The following is a 26,087-nucleotide window of genomic DNA, read 5'->3' on the forward strand; positions in this document are numbered from 1 at the left end:
AAAGACGGAATGGGAAGTTTGATTATTCTTGCTTTCTAGATGAGAAAATCAGATCTCAAGGCCCCAGCTAAGTATGCAACAAGAAGCAGGATTCAAACCCAAGCCTAACTGACACCTAAGTGCACATGGGTGCCGAGCTTCACTGGCACATTGCCCAGTGCTTGTTGAGTACCTACTCTGTCCAGACAAACACCTAGGCATGGTCGGGAAGTTCAGCTAAGTACAAACCAGGATGAAGACACACACACACACACACACACACACACACACACACACCACACCCCCAAGATCTATGAGCCAAAAGACAACAAACACCAGCATCCAGAAACTAAAACCAGCATAAAACACACATACACATCCTCACATACACACGCATTCATACATATCACACATGAAGAGCTGAGGCAGTTTGTCTGGGCTAAGTCTACCTAGCATGGAACAGACTTTTACTTCTGATAGTGCCACTCCTGGCTGGGCAATAGTCCAGAGCAGTCCAGAGCAGTCCAGAGCAGTCCAGAGCAGTCCAGAGCAGCAGGCAAGGTCATCATCGGGTCCTGTGCTTCCACCAGCACCAGCACACATAGACAGAGCCCATAAGCATAGGAGGCAGCTGACACGTGTCGGAGCTCTAGAGATCTTGGGAACAGAAGCGTACACACATCCAAGGTGCTGTTGGGTTAGGCAGGGTGGATGAGCGAGTGGGTGATGGGCAGGTGGAGTGAGGAGGTGAGGAGCTGAGGAAGAGAAAGTACAGGAACCCTCACCGCCCCCTTACAGATTTGCTCCTGCTGGGGTCATCATGGGCTGTGCCCTCTACTGAGGACAGAGGAGCCGCAGTTCACTCAGCTGAAGTAATCTGCACATTACAGGGCTCATGTGAACCTGTGTGAAATGAAGCGTTGGCACCTCCAGCACAAGGGCCAGTGCTCGGAGGAGGACACAGAAGAAAGCACCAATTTTTTTTTAAACCTGTGAAATAAAGGTGATGAGGGCCAGGTGACCCTGCATGGCCTCAGAAATAAGCCCCGTGATTCCCCATCATCCTTTTCCTGTTGCTGGGGTTCACTCCTCCATCACCCCCACAACCCTCCTTTCAACTCACCTTGCTGCGCCAGCCAGGCACAGCTGTAGTTAAGGGAGCATGAGATTTAGTCCTTAATATGAGTAATGTGTGTGAAGTCCTGCAGTTGCCTACAGGGAAAGGAGAGAGGGCAAGACCCAGAGGAGGCAGCCGCGGAGGAGAAACAGACACAGGAGGAGCAGGGCCAGCCCGAGATGAGGGAATTCCACCCAGAGAAGCAGCAAGTGCCAAAGCAGCCAGGCAGAAAAGCACAGAGCACTGGGAGGAACTGCATGGGGTTGGCCACTTGGGACCTCAGTGACAGGAATATGCCATGCCTGAGAGTCTGTGAACAGGCAGGAGGGGCGGAAGGCAGAGGGAGGGGGAGCAGGTGGGAGAAGAAGCTGGAACAGCAGACAGTAACTGAAGCTTGTATCCTATGGTCAGCCAGGCCAAGGTAGCTGATCCTCTGGCAGTGATTGGTGAAAAGCCACTAGGAGTGGTGTGGCACAGGCCATGTCACATGGTCACATACAGTAGCCCTACCATACCTACAGGAAACGGATTCCAAGACTCTCCGTGGATATCTAAAGCCATAGAAGGTAATACACACACACACACACACACACACACACACACACACACACACACACACTCTTCCTCTTTCTTTCTCTCTCTCTCTATATGTCTGTGTGTGTTCTACATATACATGCATGATATTTTATAATTTATAAATTAAGCAAGCTATTAACAATAGCTAAATATAGAATGTTATAATTTTATTACAGATTATTACCACATATTACAATAAAAGTCATTCAAAACGTAAGAAGGGTTTACTTTGGGGAATCATCCGTGCAATATTTTTGGCTAGTGCGTGACAGCAGAGAACCCAAACTGGGAAGGCAAACTACCAGATAAGGGCGGCGGCTATATACACAGTACTAATTGTGCTTCAGCTACGGGACACAGTGCTGGCCTCCTCTACACAAAGTCTCTCCTTGACCAGCTCTGATGATAAATGAATCTGACAAGGAGGTCTCCTCTTCGATTAATATAATTCATTATCCCTGGAGAAATGGCCAATTTGGGGGCACGTTTATTTATTTATTTTTCTTTCTGAAGAGACAGACTGGCTGACTTAACTGCAGGCAACAGGAGAGGTCCCACAACCAGCCCAGGCCAGCATCTGCCAGGAACGACACTAGAAAGTCCTTGGAAACCTCCCTCGGAGGTGCACAGTTGTCCCCGAGGATTTGGGAAGATGTCGAGAGTGGCTATTTATTAGTGAAGATGTCAGAAGAGGTGGCGGAGGAGAGAAGAGCAAGGCCATTCCGCTGGGTGACATTTGTGAGCGACTGCATTTCTGCCGGCAAGGGAAAGTGTGGGGTAGGAGTTTCCAAACCCTGCTCAAAGCTGATCCCAGCAGGACACGGTCTCCTTCCCTTCTAGTCTTTTCCTTCCCCCTCCCCCAAACTCTCTTTCTAAGCCCCTCTCCAAAAAGGTTTATGGAGAAGACTCCAAATAGCCCCTTCTCCTGCAGGCACAGTCACACCAACTGAAAGGAGATTTAATTAGCAAAATCTCGTTAGGCAAACGAAATTATCCGTAAGACAATACTCTTCTGGACAGGGGGTATGATTAAACAAAGCCATTAATTGAGAGAGTCGCTTTGGCAGCTCCCGAGTTGCGTTCATCTCCGGGCAGGCTCCACGCTGCCTCCGCGGACCTGGGGAACCGCCTCCTCCCCCTCCTGCCTAACCCATCTCCTCTCCACTTCATCTCTGCTCTTCCCAGGGCCCCTCCGGTTAGGGCTGCAGACCTCGGCATCTCATCAGCGGCCTCTCTGCTGCCAGATTCCCGCTAAAGTGCCTTGATTGCATAATGTCTATTTGCATAATGTAAATTGCAATCTCCTAGCTTGGGAGGCAGGAATCACAGAACAGCCATTATTTTTTACCACTCCACAAAAATTCTACATTTAGAAAGCAGATTTGCAGCTCAGAAAGCCATATAAATCTGAATCTGCCAAAACGCCATTAAATCACACCAATTAAGCTGGACCTACGCAGAGCCCCTGTCACTGCTCTCTGTGCACTCCAGCCTACAGAAGGCCATGAGACACTGGAGGCTATACAGTAGGGCTGGAGGCAGGTGCTGAGAGGACGAGGCACTGGATTCTCTTACAAACTTGACCACCACACCACATCTGTCTCAACACATGCGCGTGCGTGGGGGAACACACACACAAACACACACACACACACAAACACACACACACACACACAAACACACACACACACACACCTGGCTTAGCACAGAGGGGAAGCTGGTCTGTGCCTTCTAGGCTCTTTGTCTGATGTCTTGTAGGTTGCACTCTGTCTTGGCTATGGACTTCTTTATTATTATTATTGTTGTTGTTGTTGTTGTTGTTATTATTATTATTATTATTATTATTATTATTATTATTATTATTATTATTGAGGAAGGGTCTCTGTATGTGATCATCTCTGGCCTGCCTGCTTCTGCCTCCGCGGTTGAGAATAAAAGTGTGTACCATCATGCCCAGTTTGCTGCAGATTTGTGATTTTTCTAGAGGACCCAGTAAGGTGAAACTGCACCTTTAAGCAATAGCAATGGGAGGTCCAAGCCAGGGACTTCGCCAAGGATTAAAATCAATTCCTATCAGCTCTTTGTTAACCTTCCCTCCTCTCCAACACAGGGGAAGAGAAAGAGGAAGTGCAAAAAAAATCTGGTTCTGACTGGGCCTCTCTGAGTGGAGTCTGAGTTCCCTGAAGAGCCCACCCTGCGGGTGCTTAGAGAGAGAAGCTGGTCTCAAGGTCTGGGAGTCAGTATTCCCTTGGACAGCCACCCAACACCCCAGCTTCTCCGAAGCAGTGTACCTGGATACTCTTTTGCCTCTTTATTGCTCATTCAATATTCATTTGTCAAAGGGCAAGATGCTAATGTGTATTATTAAAATATCAATAGTTTATGAGTGAACTTTATGGCAAGCACAGTTAAAGGCAAGATTCTTGACCATCTCTCAGGAAATAGAAAGGAATGATCATTTTTCCTAGCTTCATTTTTTTTCCTATTCTTTTTATTTATTATTATTATTATTTTAATTACTGGGTAAATGAATGGCAAAATCACAGTTGAGTACTCTGTGCCAGGAATGACTATTCACAGCTGGTTTTCCCTACAGTGGTCCTAAGAAGTGGATACAATGTGACTCCTTGAACTGCCTAAATTTACCAGGGATCCTGACCTAAATTTAATGAAAAAGGGGGGAAAAAAGGAGAAATTATTTCATACCTTTATGCCAGACCACCTTCATAAATAGGTCCACTTTAACTATAGGCAAGCAGGTTCCCAGACTCTGCACTTAGAACCTGAGTACTGAAGGTGACACTGGGGATGGTGTCATCAGACATTTTCTTGTTAGAAGGAGAACACACTGAGGCTCTTTCTTTTTTGTGGGGAGTGAGAGGTTCTGAGACAGAGTTTCTCTGCGTATCGCTGGCTGCCCTGGAACTGGCTCTGTAGAGCAAGCTGGCCTTTTAAATTACATTTTATTATTAGATTTTGTTAACATAATAATTATACATATTAAAAGGGTTCAGTGATTGTCTATACGTACATACAATATACACTGACCAAATAATGAAGTACTTTAAGCCTCCATAATAGAACATTCTAGGGGCTGGAGAGATGGCTCAGAGGTTAAGAGCACTGACTGCTCTTCCCAAGGTCATGAGTTCAATTCCCAGGAACCACATGTTGGCTCCCAACCATGTATAACGAGATTTGTATACATAATAAATAAATAAATATTTTTTAAAAAGGAATAAAAAAATAGAATGTTCTAGGTTGAATTTCAACTGTTCCATCGACTTCCTTCCTATGGCATTTCCCTTGTCCTCTGGGCCTTTTCTTCTTTGTACATGCAAAGCTAATAATAGAATGCCTTAACATAGGGTGCAGTGAGAAAATGCACCCCAGGGGCTCAGCGTAGTGCCCAGCAAACACTCAGCAAGCATTGCTTACAAATATTAAATTTGACTTCACAGGGAAGAAAGCCAAACCCGGGTACCTTTCATCAAGACGAAGACCAAGTACCCCTCCTCTCCACCTTGCACCTGTCACTCACCATTCCTAAGTGCCAGAACCTAGTGAGATGGACTGGCACTGTTTCTACTTTTTGATGACTTGGGATGCGTTTTTATTCCTAAGCCACAATTAAGCAGCCAGAGCACCCAGATTTCCTTCAAAATTTAGCATCCTTATCAGGCATGGGAAAGAGCAGACTCCCGGAACAGAGTGCATGACAGAGACCAGCAGAGGATGTAGAGAAACCGGGGAGAAGTTGCTGTGCAGATTTCCCCAACCCATCAAGTTCCTTGTAGTTTCTTAAGCGCAGAACTTTGCCTAGAGCCTACCCCAGCTTTGATGGCCACGACAACAGAGACGTGGGAAGCCTTGACGTAAGGAAAAGGGTCTAGGCTCGCAGAGTCCTTGTTTACAAGTCTAGAATTCTCTAGATCTGAGAGTCCAAGCTGTGGGTTATAAACTGGACCCATTCGCCCAGGTATGGACCACGACATCATGGTTTCTCCCAGCATAGGACCTCCTAGCTCTCCCACACTCTTCCTGGAAAGAGGCTGAGCTTGGCTTTGAGGGGTCCCCAAGGCTAAGGTTTACTTTTTAGGGTGTAATGCATGTTATGCTGGTAAGTCGTAACATGTTTGAATCTCCTTGAGATGCTGACTCTGGAAGCAAGGTTTCCCCTCAGCCCATTTCAGATCCAAGCATGCTTATGTCCTCTAAAGTCCCTGTCCTGAGCCAGGCTGGCCTTCCTGTTGTGCAACATGGAGGAGGAAGAGCAGTCAGCAGCTAAGGACATTAGAAAATCATCATGCCCTTGAGAAGAGCTTGAAAGTAAAGCATTTCCAACTGGAGGTGACTATTGTTTACCCCATAATGTAAAAATGCCTCCGGTGGGAACAGAGGGCCAGAAATTCAACCTCAGAAAGTTAACCCACGGATGGAAAGTGCAACTGGGGACCCCAGCTGACTGCCTCAACTTTCCCCATGGTTTCTTCTGGATGGTTCTAAGTAACTGGGTTTATGATGTCATGCTTCCACTATTTTTCATTCTTTTACTTGAAGTCTCACTCAAGGGGACCCTTCGTTCTGTATAGAACTCTCTCAGTTGTGAGCCCCAGCTGGCTGCCTCAATGGGGCTTCCCCAGTCAGTTTCTGCTCGATGTTTGTAAGGCCTGATTTGATGATATTACCTTTTGTTTGTGCTCTCAGTTGGGATATTCCTATTGCCACCTGATTGGATGATATTTTTGCTGCTGCTTCTATTGCTGCTCACTGTTTATTCTTTTATCTTTTGTTTGCTATCTACTTAATAAACTCACTCATTCAAAACTGAAAGGACAGCTATCATGGATCATTCTCCAGGCCGTACAGAACGCATCATCCCCCCCAGGAAAGGGTCAATTTCAATTGTTCTGGGAAAATAGGTAAGACCAGTTGGACCAGGGCAATAGCACTTCCAGTAGATTGTGGTTCCCAAAGATGAGTGCAACAGCATTCGATGGCTTCCGTATCTGTAGGTCATATTGCAGATTCAATTGATCACAGATAGGAAATGTTTGATAAGCAAAGTATCTGTAATGAACAAGTGCAGGTATTTTTGTTTCCTATTATTCCTAAACAGCATAGTATTAGCAACTATTTATACACAATTTGCATTGTGTTTTGTAGTATAAATAACCTAGAGATGATTTCAAGTATGTGGGAGATGGCGCATAGGCTCTTTGTAAATACCACGTCTGCCAGCATCTGCATCTACATCTTCAGATTTTGGGCTCTGCAAAGGGTCCAGAGCCATTCCTTGTATGATTTAAAAAACATGTGTGCATGTGTGTCACGTGCGCGCACACGCACACACACACAGCATACCACACTTGCTCTTCTTTTAATGGGATATTGATACTGCTGAGAGGCAGTGAGGATTGTGAACCCTTGGACCTGTTTTGACGAACAGATGAGGTACGGGTAGGCTACCTGACTTTACGGAACAGGCCATGAAAGGCACCAAAGTGTCCTCCTGGCTTTTGCTCTACCTCAGGCTGCTTCGCCTTGAAATCTGGCAGCCATATTGTAGGAAAACCCAGACCACATGGAAAGGCCATGGAAGTCTGACTGACAGGTCTTGGCCAAGAGTGAGAATCAAAGCCCAGAATTTGTACAGAGAAAGCCTGTGGTAATTTTCACCACCTAGCTTTTAGTTGCCTGAATTGAATGAAATCCTGCACCAACCTAGTAGACAGAGACTAGCTGCCCTCACCACGTCCTGGATAAATTCCTGACTCACAAAGTATATGAGCAGAGTAAATAATCAACTCTTGGTGGGGGGCACAAGAGGGGGAGTCAGTTTGTCACACAGCCTAATAAGAAAACACTAGAATTGAACTCCACTATCTGTTGTTTCCAGCATACTCAGCACCATTTCCATTATTTCCATGCAAAGCCACCCATCATTGAGTCCCCTGAATTCCCTCTGAAACGTCGGATTTCCTGTCTCTTTTCCTCCTCCTTGTCTTGTCCCTGTCACTCTGAGTCTACTGTCTTCTCCACTTCTGCCTCCCTCTCTAAAAGGGCAGAGTCCTCACACTCAAGGTGGCTTTCGCAACTACTACCCGAAAAACCTTTGACTCCTGCCCATCAGAGAACCCTGGACCTGCTCTTAGTCCCTCACTGTAGGTCCGAGAGTGTCCCTTTGAGAAAGCTTTCCCTGGGTTTGGGTGGCCCAGTGTTCTGAATGCCAGCCTCCCATCAACAATGGGGAGGGAAGATACAGGCCATTTTCTCTCCCACTCTCAGCTCTCATTAAAGTTCACGCTCAGCTTGCTCCTTATACTTGTCTTGACTTATGAGGTCCCAGTAACTTCTGGTACTGGGAGACATCAATTCTCACAGAGGTCATTAGCCTCTACTCCAGGTCCCAGGACCCGCACCTACGCCCTTCTCCTCAGTTCTAAGAAGGCTTTCCTGGAACAGGAGGGAGAAGGGCATCCTTCCTCTAGGGTAGGGCCTGAAGGGTGCCCCTTCAGCTTGGGGATTCGAGAGCCAGGGTCTGAGAGAGAAGGTGCCCTGGGAGTGGAGGCCCGTCAATCACTCACTCAGGCAACCAGCACTGAATTGCAGGCCATTAGGCAGAGGGCCGGCGCCCTGCTCACTCACTGGGCAGCCATCGGCAGGATGTTAGCCGATCGCAAGGCGGCCATTCTTATGATTTATTCAAACGCTCATTACAGTCAATCTATTTTTACACAGAGGTGAAGATGTGCACTGATAACGGTTAATCATTTATAAATCCGTGGACTGGTTGAAAGCCAATGTACTATCAAAGTCGCAGCGGTAGTTCCTCCGCCTCAGGTGGCCCCTGAAGCAAAGAGAAGTCTTTACGCTGGTCCAGGGTAACCCGGTCACCGGCTAACACTGACAGCTAGGAAGAAGGTGAGTCCCAGACCTGCCCGCTTGGAGCTCATGCCCTGTTGCTAGAGTGGGCACAAGCCAGAGGGGTAGGCAGAGTCCCAGTGCTGCAGGATCCCAGAAAGAGAGGTCACATGGAGCTGGAGTTAGCAAGAAATGCTGGGCAGAGGAGCCTGAACTTTGGCTAGGTCCTACAGGTGGTCAGATGCCAGGTGTGGTGGGCCAGCGATGAGCGACGAGCCCTTCCGCCTCAAAGGAGGCAAGCCATTACAGTGCTGAAGGAAGGGATTGAGTAGCAATATTTTCTTTTCCCTCCTCCTTACCTCCCCAGAAATAACCAAACAGAGAAGAAAACACAGGGTACGAACATGGCCCAGACTGGAGCCTGAAGTCATCCACTCTTCCTTTCCCTGCATGCTTGCTCAAAGTGCACACCAAAACGGCTGTGGATCAGGTTAGCCTTGCAAACCCAAGAGCTTCCCTTCCCTGGCACTCATGACACATGTAACATATCAACTCCACCTTTATGTCCAATCAATACAGTCTAATTAAATAGTGTGTCATATTAGAGGGCCTCTTTATCACATCCAGCCCTAACCTAATTACGGCCCCGCTGTATTTTACATTCTGACTAGTTCATTGTTCACTGTGTCTCTTCTGCGATGTGCAGCAGTTAAAATCCGGTTTGGGGCTGGTCTTGAACCTATAACCTTATGGGGTCAATATGGGAAATGCCAACCAAAGTTACTTACAGTTCAGGCCTTCTTTTCTAGTGAGCAGCATGGAGGACAGAGAGCCTTAAAGTCTTGTTCCAGGCTTCACCTGCCAATAAAAGGAAACATTTTTTATAGACTGAGTAAAATTCTGAGGTTAAGAATCATGGTGGGCCTGAGGCAGACCCAAGGGTGAACCTGCATAACAGCGAGGCTGAGGCTGGCAGCCCTGTGCCCACAGCGCTGAGGGAAAAGTATCCTGGCAGAGGATTTCAGCAGGTACAAGGTGAGTACTGTTTTTTTTTTAACAAATGAGTCAGGACAGAGACCAGACCACACTCTCCTCCACCAAGCCTCGTTTCTTTTGATTTTTCAGCCTCTTCCCTAAAAGAATCCCAGAGTCAGGGGAAAAGTTCTTGGTGGTTGAAGCAATAATGACTGACAGAGCTTTTCACCTGTGGAAGAAAGACCCTGTGCAGACGACAGAGCCGAGAGCCAATGTGGAAGGCTGAACTGTGGGCACAGAAGACTGCACAATGAGAACAAACAAACGTGGCCCCATTGTTCATGGTAAGAGGACAAAAGTCTTACAACAGGAGGAATGTCTTTTCATTTAAAAAAATTTTTTTTGTGATTATAATATAATTAGCTCACTTCCCCTTCCCAACAGGAGGAACTTAGGTGAAAACTCCAGATGGGAAAGACGAGAACTGCGCACGGAAAAGAAGGAAGGGGACAATCTAGAAAAATAAAAACCCATTTTTAACTCTCTTTCTGGGATAAGACATATTTTAGAAACATAGGAGCATATGTTTACCAGGTGTCTACTCCATGACCAATGTTTTAAAAATCTTACCACCACCTCACTCACTGGTGAAGTAAGATCGCCTGCATCAGAGAAGCCCAGAAAAAGACACCACTGTACAGAAAGTTGTCCCACCTTCTAGTCGGGAGCACCATTCTCTCTCCACAATGAAATGAAGTTAGCAGGGGTTGAAGCACTCAAGGGAAGGTTCCCGGGAGGTAGAACGGGGGTCTGAAGACTTGAATGGGCATGACTTGGCTGGTGGGGGAGAGAGGGTGTCAAGCGTGGAGAGTTTGGACCTAAACGTCCCCCCAAAGGCCTCTGTGTCAAAAGCTTGGTTGCCAGAGTGGCACCATTAGAGGATCCAACCCTGGAGAAGTAGAGCCTAGTGGGAGGTATTTAGAGCATTGAGAGGCCTTGAAGTGGATCGTGCAGCCTCTGGTTTCTCCCTCTTTGCCTCTGCTCTGCAGCCAGAAGGTGAGCAATTTCACTCCACCATATGCTTCTACCAAGGACATAACTTGTCATAGTCCAAAGCAATTTGAGCAATCAACTATGGACCACACCCTCCAAAATTATAAACCTAAGTTAACCCTTTCTCTCTACTAAATTGATTATCTATGATATTTTGTAATAGTGATTCAAAGCTGGTAACATGAGGACATGCCCCTGCCCTCCCAAAAAAGAGGTGATCTCAAGGAACAGCAAGAAGGGAGAAGTGTGGTGGACCCTGGACAGTGTCAAGGTTTCTCTGCCTGGTTAATTCTAAAAGAAGAAATAACACCAAGCAAGCACAGTGGTCTAATGCATCCAGGGCTCTGAGTATCAGGCAAGAAAGACCAGGTCTGGCACCAGAGCTCCAAGAGTTATTAAAAGTTGTTTTGATAAGGAAATGGTAGAACATGGTACCCCTCTCCCACTCACTTCTGTGTTTCCCCTTTAACTAAGACAAGAGAAGTGTCTTGGGGAAAAGTAGAATTTCAGTTAGACTCAAGTGTGGAGTACAGTGGGATGTGCACATGGATATAAATTGTCCCTCTTATCCATGACGTTCTCTGGGCAAAGGCTCTTCTGTGGCTGTCTATCAATGGCTGCATGTCCATGTCATAGCTTAAGCAGGTCCCCCTCATGAAGTAGGCCATGCCACTAGACTGTGAGTCACTGAGGAAAGGAAACACATTTTGTATGTCTTCCTATCCCTGGAGTTTAGCAGAGTGCCTCGAATTGGTCAGACTCCCAGTAAGTATCTGCTGAAATACTGAATGATGGACACTGTTCACTCCAACCAGAATCCCATAGGAGCAGCTGAAAGCCAGCTCTTAGTTGGCAAGGAGCTCTTCTGATTTAATTCCATTATTTCTGAGCACTACATAAACTGGAGATGTGGAGTTTCTATAGCAGTGGTTCTCAACCAGTGGGTTGAACGACCCTTTACAGGGGTCACTCAAGACCGTCTGAAAATAGAGATGTTTACATTACAATTAATAACAGCAGCAAAAATTACAGTTATAAAGTAGCAACAGCATAATTTCATGGTTGGAGGTCGCCACACCATGAGGAACTGTATTAAAGGGTCACAGTGTTAGGGAGGCTGGGAACCACTGCTCTAGAATCTAGTTAATGAGGCAGTGTACTCTCTCCCTGGCCTTTGGGACTGTCTAGCTGAGACACCAACAACCTAGAAGATGCAGCTGATTTTCATCTTTACACAGTGCAAAGCCAATAGGGCAAGCTTCTGTGCTTGAGGATCAGACTCAGATTGCTATGAAGCATGGAACAAGCTAGAAAAAAAGCTGGCCTAAACTAGAACGTTCAGTTTTCCATCACCAGCTTTTATTTCTTGCACACCAATATCATGACAACCACAAATGAAATAATTTTGAAAGTCAGGGGGAAAATTGCTCACAATCTCATTACTTGAAACCATCAAATTATACTCTATGTCCACATGCAAATCCATTTTCTTAATATAACTGTAGAAAACGATCTGACAAGTATATACACACAAAACCTGGCTCTTATGCTAAGAAAATCAATTGCAAAACCAGAATGGGTTGAATTAGTTTGAAAAACAACAACAGAAGAACCTTGGGTCATCTGAGTTCAGTGCAAGCTCAGGATAAGGCCTCGATGCTGCCAAACTTGTTAAATGTGATTTTAATAGCCATACAGTGTGTCGGCTGAGGCATGGGTGATGCCCTCGGGGACTTACCAGGTCATATTAGCTCTGTATGCTATAATGCCATCATATTTTAAGAACTTTGACATCGGTGAGTAAAAGAGAGAGGAGAAAAGATGTTTAGTGGCTGAGCCTAGTGGTGACAAGGGCAGGCTCTGGTATTATGGTGTACATGGTTCAATCCAAACTTGACCACGGGCAAGTTCCCAAACTTCTTTGTGCCTTAGGTTTTTCATATTAAAAATAGGACTAATTCTAACCATTGGCTAGATCTGGGTAGGGGTTTAAAGTTTACCACCTGTATTGTCCTTGGCTGGTGCCTTAGTTTGAGCGGGACCTCTGGGCCCAAATCTGCCTAAAGTTTGAGCGGGACCTCTGGGCCCAAATCTGCCTATCATAATGTTCTACTTGTATGTTTCTAGGACCCTCTGGATCCTTCTACTTTGCCATTCTCCCATGCTTCTCTCATCTAGAGTCCCCATAGGATGTCTTCCCCTCTGTCTCAGTTTCCTGGTGCCTCACATTTGACCATGTCCCCTGGAGGGGGAGACCTGGTGGCACTCAGAGGAAGGACAGCAGGTTACCGAGAAGAGACTTGATACCCTATGAGCATATACAGGGGGAGGTAATCCCCCTCAGGAACAGTCATAGGGGAGGGGAATAAGAGGAAAAGGGGAGGGAGGGAAGAGTGGGAGGACACAAGGGATGGGATAACCATTGAGATGTAACAAGAATAAATTAATAATAAAAAATTAAAAAAAAATAGGACTAATTAAGTCTCGAGTTCTGAGTACAGTTGTGAGGATTGTGTGATGCCATGCAACCTCGAGTGTGTTAGAATAGTGCCCCCTACAACATGAGCATGCACTGAGTACCAGCTGTTATTGTGTTCTTTTCAATAGGAAGAGGCGGGGAGGTAGAAGAAGAGTCCCTCTTGGTAGTACCCGCTGGTAACAGAGTTAGAACACCATTGCCTAAAGCAACCTGATCCCTCTTCCTCATGGTAGATGTCCAAATACATAAAGAAACCACAAAGAGGGACTACAGTATTACAGAAGGTAAGGTTCAAGACTAATCAAAGATTCTAGAGGAAGCTAGTCCCACATAACAAGGGATTCTCTAATAACGAGAAACAGTCAGAAATGGATAAGGCTTCACTCCAAATAGTGACTCATAGGACTGAAGGAGCTTCCTGCACTGGATGGAAAGCTGTGCCAAGGAATGGTGTCCCAGATTTGGCCTTCAGCCATTAGCAACATAAAAAAAAGAACACACACACACACACACACACACACACACTCAAATGTGTGTGTCTAAAACAGTATTTCTAATTTCTCTCTCTCTCTCTCTCTCTCTCTCTCTCTCTCTCTCTCTCTCTCTCTCTCTCTCTCTCTCTGTGTGTGTGTGTGTGTGTGTGTGTGTATGTGCAGGCTTTCACAAAGGCAGAAGCCAGGGAGGACTCCAGATATCTTTCTCTACCAGTCTGAACCTCATTCTTTTGGAGCAGAGCTTCTTTCTTACAGAAGCCGGGCCTCATGTGTTTTGCCGAGGCTGGTAGTCAACAAGCCTCCTTGGTCCCCTTCCTCCACCCCCACCCACAGCACTGCAGTTGCAGGGTCATGCAAGATCACAGCCAGATAGTCATGTAAGTCCTGGGATCTGAACTCAAGTCTTCATGGGTGTACAGCCAGTGTTCCTCACCACTGAGCTATCATAGAAGCCATCTTTCACCATCATCTCATAGCACAATTCAACCTACAGAAGGAGAGAATATATCTTATAATTAAGGGTCATTCCTTGAGTCGAATGACTCAAGTATCATCAAAATCATAGCAAAACAGGGCAGTTGCACACATGACCTCACAGCAGTGTGACAACATGTACAAGGCCTGCAACAAGCTCCAGCCAGACAAAATCTAAGCATGGAGAGGGGAAGATAGGTGTGAAACCCCACCCCTGGCTGAGCACCTGTTGGCGTTTGATGGCTTCTGGGATAAGAAGGGTACATTCTGTTTAATGACATGGATCCTGGAAGTCTGAGCACACTCCAGGGCAGGGCCTCACTCCCAAGAGAAGTAGGGTAACACTAACTGCACTTAATGGGGAGGGGGAAGGAGAAGTGCATAGGGAGGTGAAGGTAGAGAGGGTAGATATAAGAGGAGTTGAAGGCTAAAGATAATCAAAATACACTACATTAAATTCTCAAAGAATCAATACAAATATTTTAAGTCACATTCTTTCTCTTTTTCCCCTCATTTCCATCTGTCTGTCATCTCTGTTTCTGTCTCCAGCTGTCTGTCTCCCTTCGCTTGTCTCTCTGTCTCTTTCTATTTCTAATTTTCTTTTTTAACTCCACTTGTTTCACTTCTTCCTCCTGCTATTGCAATAGATTTTTAAAATCATATAATATATCCTGATTATGCTTTCTCCTCCCAGCTCCTCTCCACCTCCCCTCTTACTCAAATCTACTTCCTTTTCTGTCTCTCATTAGAAAAAGAACAGGCTTTTAAGGGATAATAATAAAATACAATTAGAAAAAAACAAAAATAACACATTGGTATAGGACAAAACAAACAGAAGGAAAAGAGTCCAAGAAAAGGCACAAGAAACAGAGATCCACTCATTCACACACTCAGGAATCCCATAAAAACACTAAACTGGAAGCCATAATAAATATGAAAAGGATCTGTGGAGTGAAAAGAGAGAAGACACAAATTTAAAAGTGTTTGTAAATAAAACAAAAATAAGATAAAGGTTTTTTTAAGGAAAGGAAAAGAAAGAAAGAAAGAGAAAGAAAGAAAGAAAGAAAGAAAGAAAGAAAGAAAGAAAGAAAGAGCCCTGACATAACATTATAAGAGAAGGAACATCCAAATATGCCATTTATGTCATTTTCTGTTGGCCATCTACTGGTGGGCATGCATCTTACCCTTAAAATTATTTTATTTCTCCATGGAAGAAACTAAATTGTTATTTGCAAGTGGTTATCAACTGGAGATTATTTCTGGGTTAGGGATGGGGGCATTCTGTCTCTCATGCCTCCATTCTCTCCATTTCTCTTTCTGTCTCTGTCTCTGTCTGTCTATCTGTCTGTCTCTCTCTCTCTGTCTCCTGCCCTTTATCTCTCCTCTATATCTATCTCTGTTTCTGTTTCTCTCCCCAACACACACACACACACACACACACACACACACACACACACACACACGCAACTTCTCCAAGTTGTCCTTATCTTTCACTCCTCACTCTGCCCAAAGGAAGAACCATCACGCGTGCATCCAAAGCCTCCCAAAGCTAGCACTATCTGATCTCAGCAGGGAGAGACCACGTCAAAGGCACACAGCCATGCAGTAATATGACAAGAATTAGAACGTTGGTCTATCTTATTCACTCTGAACATGCCATGGAATCATAAATGAGCTGGACTACTCACATTTATAGACATGAAGAAATATGAAAATGATAAATGAAAGGGAGTTGTTGAATGGTTATGTTTGTTTGAAAAAGAGATGAGGAAAAGGATAGAAGAAAGCTTCCCTGGAAATACATCCAGAGCCTGACTTTGCATCCTTAGACAGCTGTGCAGCCATCTGTGAGGCACACTCAGGTAAGTTAGAAGGATGGAGGAGAGGATGTCGAAGACAACCATGGTCCAATACAGACAGAGCTAGGTCAAGGGGTATCACCCGGACATGTGGATTCATGCTCTGACTTTGCAATTATCTTACTGATTGATCTTAGAGAAGGACCATTAACCACTTTATACCTCAGTTTCCCCATTAGAAAATGATAAAGTTAGAGTAGGCAATCCTTAATACAAAGTTCCCCAACATCCATATATCTGAATGGTCCTGATTAATTTCCAGGGCAGGTGCTAAGTCACTTTCTAAAGGGTCTCATAATGTAATTGTGGCTAAGGTTTAGGGGTCAGACATGTTGGGTTAAATCTGGGACCCATTAATTTTTTTGACTTAGTCTCTCAGTCTCAATCTTCACATTTCTAAGAGGAAGAAGACACAGGAAACAACAACAAATGAGATAATGCATGCATCATATTTATTGAATGACTTGGACTATATTAATAACTTAATAGGACTATTGAGGTTATTCAGTGTCTAAGAGGGGCTGTAAGCAACTGAGTGGGACAAAGAAATACAAATGGAGAAGATTGGGAATCGATATTCATCTGATGGCCCAGAATTTTCCTGTTCTTGAGATCCAACCTGTGAGATTCCCTTCTTGAGTGCCAATAGTTTCCCCGAATGCATAGCTCTCTGAAAAACTCCTGTAGCCATATGCACAAACCTTCCAAAAGGGAAATAGCTGAGCAAAACCCTGAGTTGGACACGGCATTCGTGGAGGATATCGATTACTTTACTTCAGGGACTTCAGATGGCACATCCTGTGTCCCACTGTTGCAATGCTTGAGTCCCCGCACTGTTCCACCTGGCATGGATGATATTCTGTCATTGTTTATATTTGCCCTATGAGATTAGCATTCAGGAATTGTAGCTCCTGGCCAACAGGTTCTACATGACATAGTAGCTCACACACCAGCCTGCCCTTTGCCGAGCCCAACCTGTAGCAGGCTTGCTCACAGGGCAATTTACTCTGACCCTGGGAACATCCTCTGCAGTGCAAAGACCACAAGACCCAGAGCCTGCCATCTCCATCAGTTAGCTCAGATGCTCTAGTTATGACATGGCCAGACTCTGGAAAGGACTCCCAGTTGGCTTCCTGGTTCCAGACTCATCCTAATCTTGCCAGTCCTCTCAGCCCCTCTACACCCCTGAAGATCCCTGTGAAACACCAATGAGATCACATCCACCTCGACAAACCAAAATCCAAACCACCACCAACAAAACAAAAATAAATAAGCAAACAAACAAACATCCCAAGAGTCGGTATCCATTATTTTTCTGAATTCTGAAAACATCAAAACATTTGGAAAACTTCAAGTTTTAAAATGCTAACTTTTCATTAAAAATAAAAATGGCTTAGCCATGCCAATTCTGGTATGTCCACTGAATGGCATTTGGAACCGGTCATTCCTAGAATCTTCCTGGGCACAAGTCCTCGCTTCAATTTGTTGCCTAGAAAGAAAGCAAGGCCACTGGAGGTCTCTTTTGTCATCAGGCCAGGTGTCTGGACTAACTCCTGCTGCCTGTGGAGGAGGAGTTTCGGGTTCAGGAGACAGAGTGAGGCAGATGGGATAGCACAGCGTGTTCTCCTCTGTGCTGGGACCCAACTAGAAGCTGAACAGGACAGCTAGAAGTGCCAACGCCACTCCATGTGGACCCGGTGGGTGAGTGTTCCACCTCTGCTTCCTTCACTTTCCGGCTACAGGCAAGAGCCAGGAAAGCAGAAACCAGCTTTCCAGGAATGCCAATAGCCTGAGGCTAGTGCTCAGGAGACTACCTCCCACCCCACCCCATTCCCGAGGCCCCACCCCTAGCTCTTGCCTCTTCTACCACCACCACCCCCATCTCCTCTGTGGTAGCTGCACCCCTCCCTTTATTTCCATCCCACTCTTCCTATCAAAGCCCTAACAGCACATATTTTGTTAATTGTACAAACCTAATGGGGGAATGCATTGGCAAAAAAGGGTAATGGCCATCAGACCAGCAATAAAACAAAATTAATGGCCCATAGGAAGAAATCATGTCCACTTAATCCCAGCTCTGAAACTCTAATAGAATAATGGAATACCAGCGGAGGGTTTTTTTCTCTCTATGCAGATTGCTTACACCATGTTAATCACTTGCAAAGCAGGCCACATACCACTCCGGCTCACATGACCCTCCAGGGAAAGCAGCAGACCAGAAACATTCAGTGCAAGGCTCATTACTGACATGCACCATGGCAGAAACACCTTCCTCCCTCCCCCAGGTGACTCAGGACAGCCAGCGTGGGGCATTGTTGAGGGCCATCAGGTGTGGTGGGCTGGAAAGCAAGACACAGAATGCCTAATAATAGCAAGCATTTATTGAGTGCTTACTATGTGCCAGACTCTGGCTAGCTGAGTACATTCTGCCGATTGGATTTCTGCAGATCTCATCCTCGTTCTCCACAGTCACACAGTGCTATGAGGTGGACACTGGCCACCACATGTGACTCTTTACAGTTAATTATGCTAATTAATTAATAGACAATGCAAAATTCAATCAAGTGTGGAATAGCTACATGTATGATCAACTCACTTCTATGAATGACCAAAAAAAAAAAAAAAAAGTGCACACAAAGGTTATATTGTTGGGCCAAGGCCACAAACATTTATTAGTGGCCAACTTAAAATCCAGTAACAATTTTCAATGGCCATGGAGAGGTTGGGCCACACCGTGGCCCATGTGTGGTCCCTTTAACTAAAATAGGCAAAAAAAAAAAAAAAAAGTGGAAGCAACCCAATATCCATTGATAAAATAATAGATAAAACAAAACGTAGCTGCTATAGTTTGAATCTGAAAAGTGCCCCCAAAGACCCATGTGTTAAAGACTTGGTTACCACCTCTTAATCCCAGAGATGGGACGAGAAAGACTCCTGACCCAAATCATCTTGGCCAAAGTAATTAAAGCAAGCAATTAACTAAAGCAAACTTTTATTTGTGTTTTATTAGGGCTGCCTCTCCCTAAGGCGGGGTTTGAGAGATCATCGTTGGATATGGGGAAGACATGGCTTTTATAGCTCAGGAGTTGAGGGTTTCCAAATGGGGGACTTGGTGGGCAAAATAGGCGGTATTTCAGGAACAACACATAAGCTAAACAAGTTAGTCCTAATGACCTCTGAAACAAAGACATGGTTGTAAGGTGCCCAGAACAAGGCAGTCAACAGGTAGTCCTAACAAGACAGTTATGGGTGGGATAACCTTTTGAAACAACGATAGGGTTGAAAGATGCCTATAAACAGCCTTTTGAAACAAAGGCATGACTGCCATTCCTGGGACAGGCAGTACAGACCCATTTGTAGCTAAGGCTACAGGTGACGCATAGCTCAATCCTTGAGAAACAGAGGTTTAATGATAAACAGGAGTGATCCTAGTTTGTCTTTCCTATCAGATGGCGTTTAAGCCTAAGATGGAGGCAGACTGGTTCTTCACAACCAACAACACTATTGAGAGGTGGAGGAACTTGGAAGGAGGTAGAACCTAGTGAAGGAAGAGGATCCTTGAGAGAGATGTTGAGACGCCGCCCTTTCCTCTCTGTCTTCGCCACTGTTTGGTAAGCAGGCCTCCATCATTGCACTGCCCCGTCACGATGCACTGTGCCGCCACGGGGCAAAGCACGGGAGCCGTAGGGCATGTACTAAAGTCTCTAAACCCAGGAGACAAAATAAACGTTATCTCGTACTAGCACTGCCTTCTCCAGTATTTTGTCACAGGGATAGGCAGCTGGCTAACATGAGTAGAAACACATAAAGGTGGAAAAGATATGTGCTATGACATGGCTGAACCTTGAGGACATTATGCTAAGTGAAACAAGCCAGCACAGAAAGGCAAATACTCCTTGCCTGTACTCACAGGCGACAGGACACCGGGAGCAGTCAAATCCACAGAGGCAGAAAGCATGACAGTGGTCGCCAAAGGGTGAGAGTGAGGTTGGCTAAATAGGAAGTTGTTTACCGTATTCTTTGGACTATAAAATGCACCCAGTTTTTTAGAGCAGTAAAACAAGAAAAACAGTAAAAACAACAATCAGACCGAAAGGCGCACCCTAATTCCACCCCCTACTTTTGGGGGGAAAATGCGGTTTTATGGTCCAAAAAAAATACGATAATAGAGCAGTTTCATTTTTTAATTAATTAATTAATTAATTCACTTTACATCCCCATCATAGCCCCCTTCCTCCTAGCCTCTTCCTCCCTCCCTCTTTCTCCCTCTTCCTCCTCCCTTACTCTTCAGAAAAGGAGAGACCCAACAACAACAATCCAGCCCAGCACATCAAGTCTCATCAATTCATAAGTCCCCAAAAAATAAGTAACAAGGAGGATCCAAGGGAAGAAGCTTAAATCTAGTAAGGAGAGCAGGGGCAGTTTCAATTTTGCAAGATGAAAAGGTTTATGAATGGATGGTGGTGGTGATGTCTGCACCATTATGGATGAACATAATGCCACTGAATGTTCAATGCACCTAAAAATGGTTTTACCTAATACACACACTATGTGTGTGTGTGTGTGTGTGTGTGTATTAGGAGATGTTCATGATGATGGTGCTGGTACACACACACCACCACCATCATCACCATGAACATCTCCTAATTTCTATCAGGAAAAAAGGAAATACCAAGGGTCTTAAAAGGTAGAAAAGGGAGCTGGGTGTGGTGGTGCATGCCTTTAATCCCAGAACTTGGGAGGCACAGGCAGGTGGATCTTTGTGAGTTTGAGGCCAGCCTGGTCTACAAAGTGAGTCTAGGACAGCCAAGATAACACAGAGAAACCCTGTCTAAAAAAAAAAAAAAAAAAGTAGAAAAAAAAGGCACTCAGCAATCCAAACACTAGACAAAGGAAGCCAAGGATTATTGGTAGAGAGACCGGGGAGCCCCAAGTCCCTGCAGCCACAGAGAAGGGACTACCAAAGTTGTGGGTCATGGTAGTACCCAAACCAAGGTGATGCTAAAGGGTTGGTACTAGGATTAGACATGATTTATGAAATTGTTTGGGATTTTAAGACAGAGAAGGAGGATTGCCTGGTGGGGAGAGGGGAAGACCAACTTTCTAGTCTGAAATGAGAGACAGTCTAGGAATGTATCCACAGCAATAAAGGATGTGCAGGAAGTCTAAAGAGGGAAGAGAAGGGGAGCCCCCCCCCCAAAAAAAGGATGAGCGGGTTGGAACTCTTAGCCTCTTAGTGCCATGTGGCGCTGAGCAGCTTAGTGTGTGGGAGGGCTGGACAACACAAAGAATGGCCTTAGTCCTCTCAGTCCTAGCCCCGCCCCCCCCCCCCGCTACCCCCACCCCCACACACATCAGTCTAACTTTCTGCGTCTCAATTTCTTCATATTTTGGACCAAGTGACTGAATTAGAGCAAGAGCAGCCTCTAAACTTCAGATGTCTGCAAGCCCCTTGGGTTTTTTATCCAGAATGGTATGTCTGTTATTCTGGCAAATTGTTATGAATTATAGCCAGATTTTTGAGGCTGTCCACATTTCCAGAGTTATAAGTCAGAAGGAAACGTGTCCACTAGGTGCATATTTGGCCCCCAAAGTCCTAAGATTCCAAGAAATTTTGGACAAAATATCACTAAATCGTTTGGTCTCAACCCAAATGTTTATGCTTGCCGTGCCTGTAAGAGACATCGTAAAAATGCAACAATGATATCCTGATACACTTCGAAGAGTTAAAATGCTGCCTCTCTTGCAAATAAACACTCTTGTTGGGGCACTGTTTGGCTAGAAGCAAGAGAAAATGTGGACCAGGCATGGAGGGGGGAGGGAAGAAATTGCTCTTGCTTTGGGGGAACAAAGCCATGTGACACAGGAGAAAGGTCAGCTGCAGGATGACCCTGGACATTCCTCATTTGGTTAAAAGTGAAGAGGCCCCAAAGTCCCCTCTGGAGAGGGGTCTGGCTCCAAAAGAAAAGTAAATACAGGCTACCCAGGAGGTGCAGCCTGGGGCAGAACAAATGCATGTCTTTGTGCTAACAAGTCCCCACTGGCATCTGGCTTTACTTTGCATAGAATTCTCAGCTGTGTGACAAGAGAAAGTGACAATCTGAGGATTCATCAAGGGAAGCAGAGCAGGCAAAGTACAGCATTTTGCCACCAACAAGCAATAAGGACTAAGCTAGGGTCATCGGGGCAGAGGGAACATCTGCAGCAAGGGGCAGCGCCTGCTAGCCTAGGAGTCAGTCACAGCAAAAGACAAGCCGGGAGTTTAGAGCTGGCTCAGAGCCAAAGTTAGAACAGAGCGTGGCTGGAAGTGGTGGCATAAGTCTTTAGTGTCAGCACTTTGTTGTCAGGAGGAGTGCCACAGGTTCTAGGCCAGCCTTGACTACACAGTAGACGCTGCCTCAAAACACTAACCAGCCAACAAGTGAAACAAAATAAAACTTTCCCCTTTCACTTCACACTTAAGACATAGGTTGGGGAGATTTATTTAGGGAACCCCAGATGGGAATCCACCTTAGAAATATATATATATATATATAACGTGTTTGGAATATCAGCCTTTTGCTAGGTTGAGATCAACGATGAACAACAAAGCCAGTTCTCTGACCTGCAGGAACCTATATTCTAGTGAACACATTCTTAGTCCTTGGGCTGTGTGCAGCCAAGGGTAACAATGAACGCTGTCCCATGCAGAAATCATGAACATAAACCATATGAGTTCTCTGCTGTGAACTTTATAGGTGGCAACATCCTGCCATGACGTCAAAGGTCAGAGAAGCCTGGGGTGAAGTATGAAGAGACAACAGCAGGGTCTTCCTACCAAGTATTCCCAGAACTTTCTAGCACGAGGCCCCTTTGGAGCTAATACACCCATATAGTGGGGGACAGTGGGGTTAGTTGCCTTTCTTAGAGCAGTACTGGAAAGAAGACCAAACCAACCATCCTGTGCATCTCAGAGACAGAGTCCGAGATCCCTTCCAAACAGCATTAAGGCACTGCCCATTCATTACTTCCCAACTCGCCTCCTGGGGCTGGCCCTGAATATTGTTTCATAAATAACTGAACAGGGCTCCCGAGTTAGGCAGATGTGCACAGCGCAGGCTGATGATGAGGGACTTTGGCTGTGCTAAACGGTTCTGGGATGCTGACTCTCAGCAGAGGGGTGGTGGCTGGTGTCCCCCACCTGGATCCCCAGCTCACAGTGGGGTGCTGAAAGAGCATTTGTTTCCAATTGTTCTCAGCCACTAATTTGGCTCCCGGGTATAACACTAATCTGAGAACAAACGGAGTAAGAAAACCAAGCCTTTCCTAAGGAGATCCAATTTTGCCATAAACAAGGGAAAGGGGGGCAAGGAGGGTTTGTGGGTTCACAGCATAGGCCACTGGGCACTGTGGCAGAGTCATCAGGCGCTGAGGCAGGGCCTCCTGCACTGAGGCAAGATGGCATCTCTGCCCTCCAGCTCCTAGCCACCCGGGCTGCAGTGCCATCTGCTGAGCCTCACCTGCTCATTGCTCCTCTGAGGTACCTCCAGCAGAGGACAGATTATTCTGATGGCAGGGAGATAGAATATGGTCCCTCGCTAGCAGTAACTACCTAGAACAGTCTCTCCTGCGCAGCTGACTGTTTCCACCTGGCATCTGCCAGCAAAAGAGCTTGCAGGTGGCAGAGGGCACAGGAGTTGGCTGGGGGGACTCTGTCCACACATAGAGGGGGCAGGACTTGCTCAAAATGCCCTCTGTTGAGCTGCAGAAAGGTCGGCCACAGACAACCTCTGGAGAAGACACAAACGAAGCTCTGTTTGTGGCAAACCGAAGAGCAAAGACCGAGTATCCTTCAGGGGCAAAGGGGAAGAGATAGTGAGCCAGGCTGGGGCCCAAAAGCAGCTGCCTTTCCGTGTGCATTGTATGTGCAAAACTGCCAGCAAAGAAGTGGCCCTGCTCACAATGAAATTGCCTTCTTAGTATCTAAATCAGAGGGCTTTGGGTGTGACCCTCTTGAAAGCAAAACAGCAGACAGAATGCCTTTTCCCGTGCACAGCCTCCCAGCAGACGTGTCATGATTTCTATGACAGAAATGCCAGCCTTGCTAGCTTATGATTTAGCTGTTCAATAATTTCATAAATCTCACCTTGAGTGAAAGTGCAGGGAAGGGGACAATTTTTAAAAATTCTCTGAGCAGTCAAAATATGTGCCACAAAATCACACTTACGAACCTTATTCAGAAGGGGTGCGCTGAGACATTACTCGTGGGTACTTCCTTTATTTTTTGCACACATTTCTAACAGGTTAAGGTATCTGGTTAAGTCTCTGCTGTCTAGACATCATAAAAGAGGAGGAAAGTAGGCTTTCCCAAAAGACAAACTTTGAGACCCAGAGGGCCAGAGAGAGGAGCAAGGGAGAAGCCTTTTTGTCCTCCAGCAAGGTCTAGTTATGGTCAGGGTAATTTGCTCAGGAAGACTGGGGAGGAATAGGAAAGGTGAGTGTATAACGCATCCTCTGTGTTAGCTGTCTAGAGTCTGGTCTTCTTGAGAGCCCCACAACGCTGAGTCCTTCCTTTGGGCCACCTGTGTTTTCAGAATTCACTTGGGTTTCTAATTGGTTCATTCATTCATTCATTCATTCATTCATTCATTCAATAGGCATTGATACCAGTCAATGTTGGGTCACTTCAGTAAGTTGAGAAGAAATGAAGGCATGGAACACCAGTCACTCACGATGTCCCAGACAATGCGTGCTGTCTAGATTTAGAAAAGACAGCTAGGAAAAGGAGAGGCAAATAAGCTTTCTTTTAACCCAGGCCCTAAGTACTTTGGAGAGAATTTTTGTGAGAAGGGGCAGTGGTAATTAAGGATTCAACTGGAAATGTCACGGGTATCAAAAGCCTCAAACGGAACCACCAAGAAAAACAGGAAAATACAGGCCTGGGAAAAAAGTGTGAGAAGATCTTAGACAAACGTAAGGATAAAAAATCAGAGCTGGGGAAAGTAAGAGAGATGAGGTTGCAGGCTGGGCTTCCTCATCTGCATAGTGAGCATTTGGGACCACTGGTCTCTGAAATGCTTCAGGCTCCTACATTAACTGGTCTGCCTTTCCTGTACCCCACACTTCTTTAGTTTTTACATAGTTTTAGAAGGAAGCATTTGCATTCACACTTCCACTCCGGGTACCAGCCAATCACCTCAATTACACTATATCTTGGTAGACCCCAGATCCAGGTACCCAGCCTAGGAGGACTGCCAGTTTCTCCAATCCTGCCCTGTCCCTCAGACAACAGGTAGCACTGCCCATCCTTTGAGGACACAAAGTTTTTGCAGGTAGTGGAGGAGGGGATGAAATTTGAGCAATCTGTCCTGAAGAACATGGGTTAATAATTTATAGATTCATTTAAAAAAATAAAAACTGCTGAAACAAATTGCATACAAATTGTGTGACAGTCAAAGGAAATGTGCCAATGTTGCTTAGTGAAGCATAATAAATATATGCAGCCCATAATAATAAGTTACTTAAACTTGGGCCACTAAATGATTTATTAATTGTCCTCAAACCTTTTCTAGCTACAACCAAAACCAAGTCCACAGTCTTATTTCACATCAGCTCATATGGCTCCAACACCAGAAAGCAGCGGCACACAGCTGTCCACTCCATGTTTCATCCTAGCTCTGCCTTCACAGATAGACCTGGTGTCTCCCAAAGAAGTACATGCACCCCAAACATACAGACATATGCTACATATCACCCCCCAGCTCTGCTGTCAATGTTAAAGTGTTCCTGGATGGATGTGTATACTGATAGAGCCCAGGCCCCTTGCCCCAGGTTCACAGCCCACGCCCTCTCCAGCAGGAGCACCACATCCTAGAACACACTGACCCAGAAGGAATGAGGCTTTCTGCTGTTATGTGCACCAGTTGGGCCTCTTCCCTACCCCTGGCCTATAGGTACTCTCATTGCTTCTACTCCCTGAATACTCCACCTGCAAGCCAACACTGCCTCGGGACTCAGGTCTGAGGGGTGACTCTGGAAGGAGGGAGCCTCACTAGCAAGCTAGAGCCTGGAGCCTTCTATGGCACAGAATCCAGCAAAACACGAAACTTCAGAGGAACATCCCCTCTGCAGAAACACTGCCTCTGTGGATAGGGAAACAGGGCGTGGCCAGGACCACAGAGAAACAGGACGTGGCCAAGACCAGTTCTGGGATGACTCAGAGAGGAATGCCAGAGCTG

General features: G+C 45.7%; 1 protein-coding gene across 1 annotated transcript in view; it reads right to left on the reverse strand.

Moving 5' to 3' along the window:
- The window catches only part of Pknox2 (PBX/knotted 1 homeobox 2), a 264,526-nt gene that overhangs the window by 186,584 nt on the left and 51,855 nt on the right, over window positions 1-26,087 (reverse strand). The window contains exon 2 of the mRNA XM_051156177.1: window positions 9,325-9,394. The gene's annotated coding sequence lies outside the window, so the exon portion shown is untranslated. The remainder of the gene's footprint in view (window positions 1-9,324; window positions 9,395-26,087) is intronic.

The sequence above is a fragment of the Acomys russatus genome, chromosome 14 (genome assembly GCF_903995435.1).
Source record: "Acomys russatus chromosome 14, mAcoRus1.1, whole genome shotgun sequence".
In the NCBI taxonomy this organism is placed as follows: domain Eukaryota; kingdom Metazoa; phylum Chordata; class Mammalia; order Rodentia; family Muridae; genus Acomys; species Acomys russatus.